This window comes from Nomia melanderi, unplaced genomic scaffold, assembly GCF_051020985.1.
Source record: "Nomia melanderi isolate GNS246 unplaced genomic scaffold, iyNomMela1 scaffold0259, whole genome shotgun sequence".
In the NCBI taxonomy this organism is placed as follows: Eukaryota; Metazoa; Arthropoda; class Insecta; order Hymenoptera; family Halictidae; genus Nomia; species Nomia melanderi.
This window is the reverse complement of record NW_027475374.1, coordinates 10,001-17,500: the sequence shown is the minus strand read 5'-3', so window position 1 is coordinate 17,500 and position 7,500 is coordinate 10,001. Positions and strand designations below refer to the sequence as shown.

Sequence of the window (7,500 nt, the reverse complement as noted above, 5' to 3'; positions counted from 1 at the left end):
CGATCGTCCGTCTCTTCTCTATAGCAGAAACCGATAAAAATACACCTCCCGAAAGAGAGTATATGGTGATTCTTTTTATATATATATATATATTTCGAAATACAACTGAACGTGGCGGAAGCGCACGGTGGTGGTCCAGCGAGGACACGCGACGACGGGGAATAAGAACTATTCGACCCGTTACGAATACGCATGCTCGTCCCGCACGATTTTAACACACACCGTGTTTTTCTCCAGTCGTCAAAGCGTTCGTGCGTCGAATTCGAAAAATAAAAAAAAAAGAAAAACACCTTTTCTCTCTCTCGGGGTAAAAGAGTCGATGTGTATTGTGTATAAAGGTTCTGCGAGAAGTCTCGTTTTGACGTGTGTTCCGCCGATAACGACGATCCTCCGAAACGGGGATACAGAAACGTTACACCTCACAACACGATCTCCGTCTCTTCTCTATAGCAGAAACCGATAAAAATACACCTCCCGAAAGAGAGTATATGGTGATTCTTTTTATATATATATATTTCGAAATTCAACTGAACGTGGCGGAAGCGCACGGTGGTGGTCCAGCGAGGACACGCGACGACGGGGAATAAGAACTATTCGACCCGTTACGAATACGCATGCTCGTCCCGCACGATTTTAACACACACCGTGTTTTTCTCCAGTCGTCAAAGCGTTCGTGCGTCGAATTCGAAAAATAAAAAAAAGAAATACACCTTTTCTCTCTCTCTCGGGGTAAAAAGAGTCGATGTGTATTGTGTATAAAGGTTCTGCTGCGAGAAGTCTCGTTTTGCCGTGTGTTTCGGTAACGACGATCCTCCGAAACGTACATCTCATTCGTAAGAGAGGAAGAAAACAATCTCCCTGGGGCCAGTCGGTAATATACCGACATACGACGTGTCGTGCACATCCGTCTCACGCACGGTATACAAAATATGAATAAAACGTGTGTAGTCTCTCTCTCTCTCGACTTCTTAATATTTTCTTTCACCTCTGACGCATCATTTCAGGTGACGTCGGGAGCGCGGGAAAAAAAATTTTTCTAAACACACGAAACCGTTCATCTCACGAACAGCCGAAAAAGTTGTCGCTCAGATCCATATCGCAGTGGAGCGGTATCCGCGGGCGGTCGTAATTGAACGACGCACGACGCCGCGAACACTCACGCGAGTCCATACAAACGATTCCGATCGTTTTGCAACAACTAGAACGTACACTGTCCGTGAAATTCACAGAATTTTCGCGTGTCCGCGACAAACGCCGACGAGACACCCATCGTTCGCTCGTACGTAGCATCCTTCTCTTAACCCGACTCAGAAACGTTCTTTGCGCCCTTCGGTAAAAAAACGTTCGATCCGAAGAGGTGAACGACGGCGGGGATTTGACAGAGCTACGCAAGCAGTGTATGGTACGTAAACGACCCTCAGCCAGGCGTGGTCCAGGAATTGTATCCGTGGACCGCAATGTGCGTTCGAAATGTCGATGTTCATGTGTCCTGCAGTTCACACGTTGACGCGCAATTAGCTGCGTTCTTCATCGACCCACGAGCCAAGTGATCCACCGTTCAGGGTAATCGTATAAATTTTATATTTCACATATATAATTTTATTCTCATTTGTTCGACCTAATATCTCTCTTCTTTCAAAGAGAAGATAAAAGTTGATACCTGAATCTCCGACCAGCGCGCGAAGGAGATTCAGGCGTCGCCTTGGAGACGACACCGAAGCCTTTCGAGACGAAAAACGTTCAAGTAATATGTATATATTTCTCGACGTTCCGGGCGTATAGTGCATTCAAAAACCCGCGAAAGACGCAGAAGACTCGCACGCGTGGAAACGACGGGGATATATTTTGTATCCTACCCGATACTGAATCCATCGCGTGCAGTCGACCCTCGCGTTCTTCCGATCAGACGCATCTATTGTTGCGCGCATGTTTTCGCGTCGCATCGCGCGAAACGTTGCACGAATCGTACCGATCGATCGATTGAAAGCAAATAATGAAAAAAGACTTCACAGCTGGCTCTTTGCCGGTCATTCGTCCCATGTTATCTCTTGCCGCGAAATTGGCGCGCAAGAGTTGGGTGTCAGACGCGCGGCTTTAAAACGAGCTTCACGGCCGGTCCCTTCGTTACCGCTTTCGTTCTTTCTCTCGGAACGACCATGAACGAACACGACGAGCGACGCTACGGCATACACACGTCCACGGATTCGATTAAAAAAACAGACTTCACAGCTGGCTCTTTGCCGGTCATTCGTCCCATATTATCTCTTGCCGCGAAATTGGCGCGCAAGAGTTGGGTGTCAGACGCACGGCTTTAAAACGAGCTTCACGGCCGGTCCTCTCAATTCCGTGTACGGTACACGCAAGATGCGGGTTCCACTTCCAGACTACCCGGTCCCTTCTCTCTACGAGAATCGATAGTAGAAGAACGGCTCGAAAACGCGTCTCAGAGACTAGGGGAAAAGAAGCGGTATGCGAGCGAAACGAAAACGCATTATGGAAACGTCGCGAAACAATGTTCGACGGTTGCTCGGTTCCAATCGTGCGGCCGTTTCAATTTCTCGTGCGCTTCACCGTCCCTCCGTAACTCTGGCCGATCGCGTATACCGAAGAGCCGACACGCGCAAAAACCACAGGCATTGTATACTGTATATATATATGTTACAGTCACAGCCTTCGCGCGTTTTACTCTCCGACGCGGGGTTTCCACGACGAAAGAGAGACAGTTTCGTGGCGGGTGACTCGGCCGAATCGCTACGACGGGTATTTCTATTATAGAACGAATCATCGCCACCCTTTACCAGTGCCCGACGAAGGAATCACAAGGTCATCTGGAGTTTACAATGCCAGCGACGGTAATTCCAACGAAGACCCGATAAGTCAACTCATCGTTCTATTTCTCCCCGTACAGAAAAGCGAATCGACGCTAACGCACCTCGCGCAAGCACGAACGTTCTCTTCGCGTGGATCATCCCATCGTCGAAAGATGTAAAGACGCATTGGAGATCGTGGTCTCTGGCGGGCTCATTGCACGCCCCACTGCATATCTTTCCTCGAATCGAGAATGATTCGTCCACTAAGGCTGCGAAACTACGCGTCGAGGAAACTAGGGGAAAGAAGCGGGATGCGAGCGAAACGACAATACATTATGGAAACGTCGCGAAACAATGTTCGGCGGTTGCTCGTTTCCTCCTGCGGACGTTTCATTGCTCGGGCGCTTCACGTCCCTCCGTAACCTTCGCGCGATCGCGTGCCCCGGAGAGCCGGCAACCGGTGAACCACAGGCGTATAAACTATAGTCTTCTATAGCAAGCCTTCGGCGGTTACTCTCCGACGCGGGGATTCCACGACGAGAGAGAATTTCGTGGCGGGTGACATCGGTCGAAACGCTACGACGGGTATTTCTATTATAGAACGAATCATCGCCACCCTTTACCAGTGCCCGACGAAGGAATCACAAGGTCATCTGGAGTTTACAATGCCAGCGACGGTAATTCCAACGAAGACCCGATAAGTCAACTCATCGTTCTATTTCTCCCCGTACAGACAAGCGAATCAACGCTATCGCACCTCACGCATGCACGAACGTTCTCTTCGCGTGAATCGTCCCATCGTCGAAAGATATAGCCGCTTGGAGATCGTGGCCCATCAAGTTCTTCCGTAACTCCTGCGCGATCGCGTACCCCGGAGAGCAGGCAACCGGTGAACCACAGGCGTATAAACTATAGTCTTCTATAGCAAGCCTTCGCGTTTACTCTACGACGCGGGGATTCCACGACGAGAGAGATTTTCGTGGCGGGTGACACGGCCGAATCGCTACGACGGGTATTTCTATTATAGAACGAATCATCGCCACCCTTTACCAGTGCCCGACGAAGGAATCACAAGGTCATCTGGAGTTTACAATGCCAGCGACGGTAATTCCAACGAAGACCCGATAAGTCAACTCATCGTTCTATTTCTCCCCGTACAGAAAAGCGAATCGGCGCTATCGCACCTCACGCAAGCAGGAATGATCTCTTCGCGTGGATCGTCCCATCGTCGAAAGATGTAAGACGTACAGAAATCGTGGTCCATCACGATTATTCGTAACTCTCCGAGTCGCGTATCTGAGAGTAGGGCAAACGGAGAACCACAGGCATAAATAATACTATATATTTCTTATATATAGTTAGCCTTCGCGTTTTACTCTCCGACATGGGGATTCCACGACGAGAGAGAGTTTCGTGGCGGGTGACTCGGCCGAATCGCTACGACGGGTATTTCTATTATAGAACGAATCATCGCCACCCTTTACCAGTGCCCGACGAAGGAATCACAAGGTCATCTGGAGTTCACAATGCCAGCGACGGTAATTCCAACGAAGACCCGATAAGTCAACTCATCGTTCTATTTCTCCCCGTACAGAAAAGCGAATCGACGCTATCGCACCTCGCGCGAGCACGTAACTACTCTTCGCGTGGATCGTCCCATCGTCGAAAGATGTAAGACGCACGGAAATCGTGGCCCATCAACGTTTTTTTGTAACTCTGCCGATCGCGTATCACAGAGCCGAGACGCACATACCACAGGCGTATAATACCGTTTTCTTTCGTATGGTAAGCCTTCGCGTTTACTCTTCGGCGCGGGGTTTCCACGTCGAGAGAGACTTTCGTGGCGGGTGACATCGGTCGAAACGCTACGACGGGTATTACTATTATAGAACGAATCATCGCCACCCTTTACCAGTGCCCGACGAAGGAATCACAAGGTCATCTGGAGTTTACAATGCCAGCGACGGTAATTCCAACGAAGACCCGATAAGTCAACTCAACGTTCTATTTCTCCCCGTACAGAAAAGCGAATCGACGCTGTTGCACCTCACGCAAGCACGAACGTTCTCTTCGCGTGGATCGTCCCATCGTCGAAAGATGTAAGACGCACGGAAATCGTGGCACATCACGTGTTTTCGGAACTCTGTCGACCGCGTATCTCAGAGACGACGCGCGCGAACCACTGGCATATACTATTATATATCGCGTTTTACCCTCCGACGCGGGGATTCCACGACGAGAGAGAGTTTCGTGAGCGGGTTGACTCGGAAGAAACGCTACGACGGGTATTTCTATTATAGAACGCATCATCGCCACCCTTTACCAGTGCCCGACGAAGGAATCACAAGGTCATCTGGAGTTTACAATGCCAGCGACGGTAATTCCAACGAAGACCCGATAAGTCAACTCAACGTTCTATTGCTCCCCGTACAGAAAAGCGAATCGACGCAATCGCACCATACGCGTGCACGTAACAACTCTTCGCGTGGATCGTCCCATCGTCGAGAGACGTAAGTTTCCATACTATGAATTCGCGTTTTACTCTCCGACGCGGGGATTCCACGACGAGAGAGAGTTTCGTGAGCGGGTTGACTCGGAAGAAACGCTACGACGGGTATTTCTATTATAGAACGCATCATCGCCACCCTTTACCAGTGCCCGACGAAGGAATCACAAGGTCATCTGGAGTTTACAATGCCAGCGACGGTAATTCCAACGAAGACCCGATAAGTCAACTCAACGTTCTATTGCTCCCCGTACAGAAAAGCGAATCGACGCAATCGCACCATACGCGTGCACGTAACAACTCTTCGCGTGGATCGTCCCATCGTCGAGAGACGTAAGTTTCCATACTATGAATTCGCGTTTTACTCTCCGACGCGGGGATTCCACGACGAGAGAGAGTTTCGTGAGCGGGTTGACTCGGAAGAAACGCTACGACGGGTATTTCTATTATAGAACGCATCATCGCCACCCTTTACCAGTGCCCGACGAAGGAATCACAAGGTCATCTGGAGTTTACAATGCCAGCGACGGTAATTCCAACGAAGACCCGATAAGTCAACTCAACGTTCTATTACTCCCCGTACAGAAAAGCGAATCGACGCAATCGCACCATACGCGTGCACGTAACAACTCTTCGCGTGGATCGTCCCATCGTCGAGAGACGTAAGTTTCATAGTAAGCCTTCGGCGTTTTACTCTCCGACGCGGGGATTCCACGACGAGAGAGAGAGTTTCGTGAGCGGGTTGACTCGGAAGAAACGCTACGACGGGTATTTCTATTATAGAACGCATCATCGCCACCCTTTACCAGTGCCCGACGAAGGAATCACAAGGTCATCTGGAGTTTACAATGCCAGCGACGGTAATTCCAACGAAGACCCGATAAGTCAACTCAACGTTCTATTTCTCCCCGTACAGAAAAGCGAATCGACGCAATCGCACCATACGCGTGCACGTAAACAACTCTTCGCGTGGATCGTCCCATCGTCGAGAGACGTAAGTTTTCATAGTATTAATTCGCGTTTTACTCTCCGACGCGGGGATTCCACGACGAGAGAGAGTTTCGTGAGCGGGTTGACTCGGAAGAAACGCTACGACGGGTATTTCTATTATAGAACGCATCATCGCCACCCTTTACCAGTGCCCGACGAAGGAATCACAAGGTCATCTGGAGTTTACAATGCCAGCGACGGTAATTCCAACGAAGACCCGATAAGTCAACTCAACGTTCTATTTCTCCCCGTACAGAAAAGCGAATCGACGCAATCGCACCATACGCGTGCCCGTAAACAACTCTTCGCGTGGATCGTCCCATCGTCGAGAGACGTAAGTTTTCATAGTATGAATTCGCGTTTTACTCTCCGACGCGGGGATTCCACGACGAGAGAGAGTTTCGTGAGCGGGTTGACTCGGAAGAAACGCTACGACGGGTATTTCTATTATAGAACGCATCATCGCCACCCTTTACCAGTGCCCGACGAAGGAATCACAAGGTCATCTGGAGTTTACAATGCCAGCGACGGTAATTCCAACGAAGACCCGATAAGTCAACTCAACGTTCTATTACTCCCCGTACAGAAAAGCGAATCGACGCAATCGCACCATACGCGTGCACGTAACAACTCTTCGCGTGGATCGTCCCATCGTCGAGAGACGTAAGTTTCCATACTATGAATTCGCGTTTTACTCTCCGACGCGGGGATTCCACGACGAGAGAGTGTTTCGTGAGCGGGTTGACTCGGAAGAAACGCTACGACGGGTATTTCTATTATAGAACGCATCATCGCCACCCTTTACCAGTGCCCGACGAAGGAATCACAAGGTCATCTGGAGTTTACAATGCCAGCGACGGTAATTCCAACGAAGACCCGATAAGTCAACTCAACGTTCTATTGCTCCCCGTACAGAAAAGCGAATCGACGCAATCGCACCATACGCGTGCACGTAACAACTCTTCGCGTGGATCGTCCCATCGTCGAGAGACGTAAGTTTCATAAGTAAGCCTTCGGCGTTTTACTCTCCGACGCGGGGATTCCACGACGAGAGAGTGTTTCGTGGCGGGTGACTAGGCCGAAACGCTACGACGGGTATTTCTATTATAGAACGAATCATCGCCACCCTTTACCAGTGCCCGACGAAGGAATCACAAGGTCATCTGGAGTTTACAATGCCAGCGACGGTAATTC

General features: G+C 49.9%; 1 non-coding gene across 1 annotated transcript; it reads right to left on the bottom strand.

The window, feature by feature from the left end:
* Positions 1-1,411: 1,411 nt before the first annotated feature.
* Positions 1,412-1,566, bottom strand: LOC143175926 (5.8S ribosomal RNA). The gene has a single exon (XR_013000564.1). It is a non-coding gene; the product is annotated as a 5.8S ribosomal RNA (ribosomal RNA).
* Positions 1,567-7,500: the final 5,934 nt, after the last annotated feature.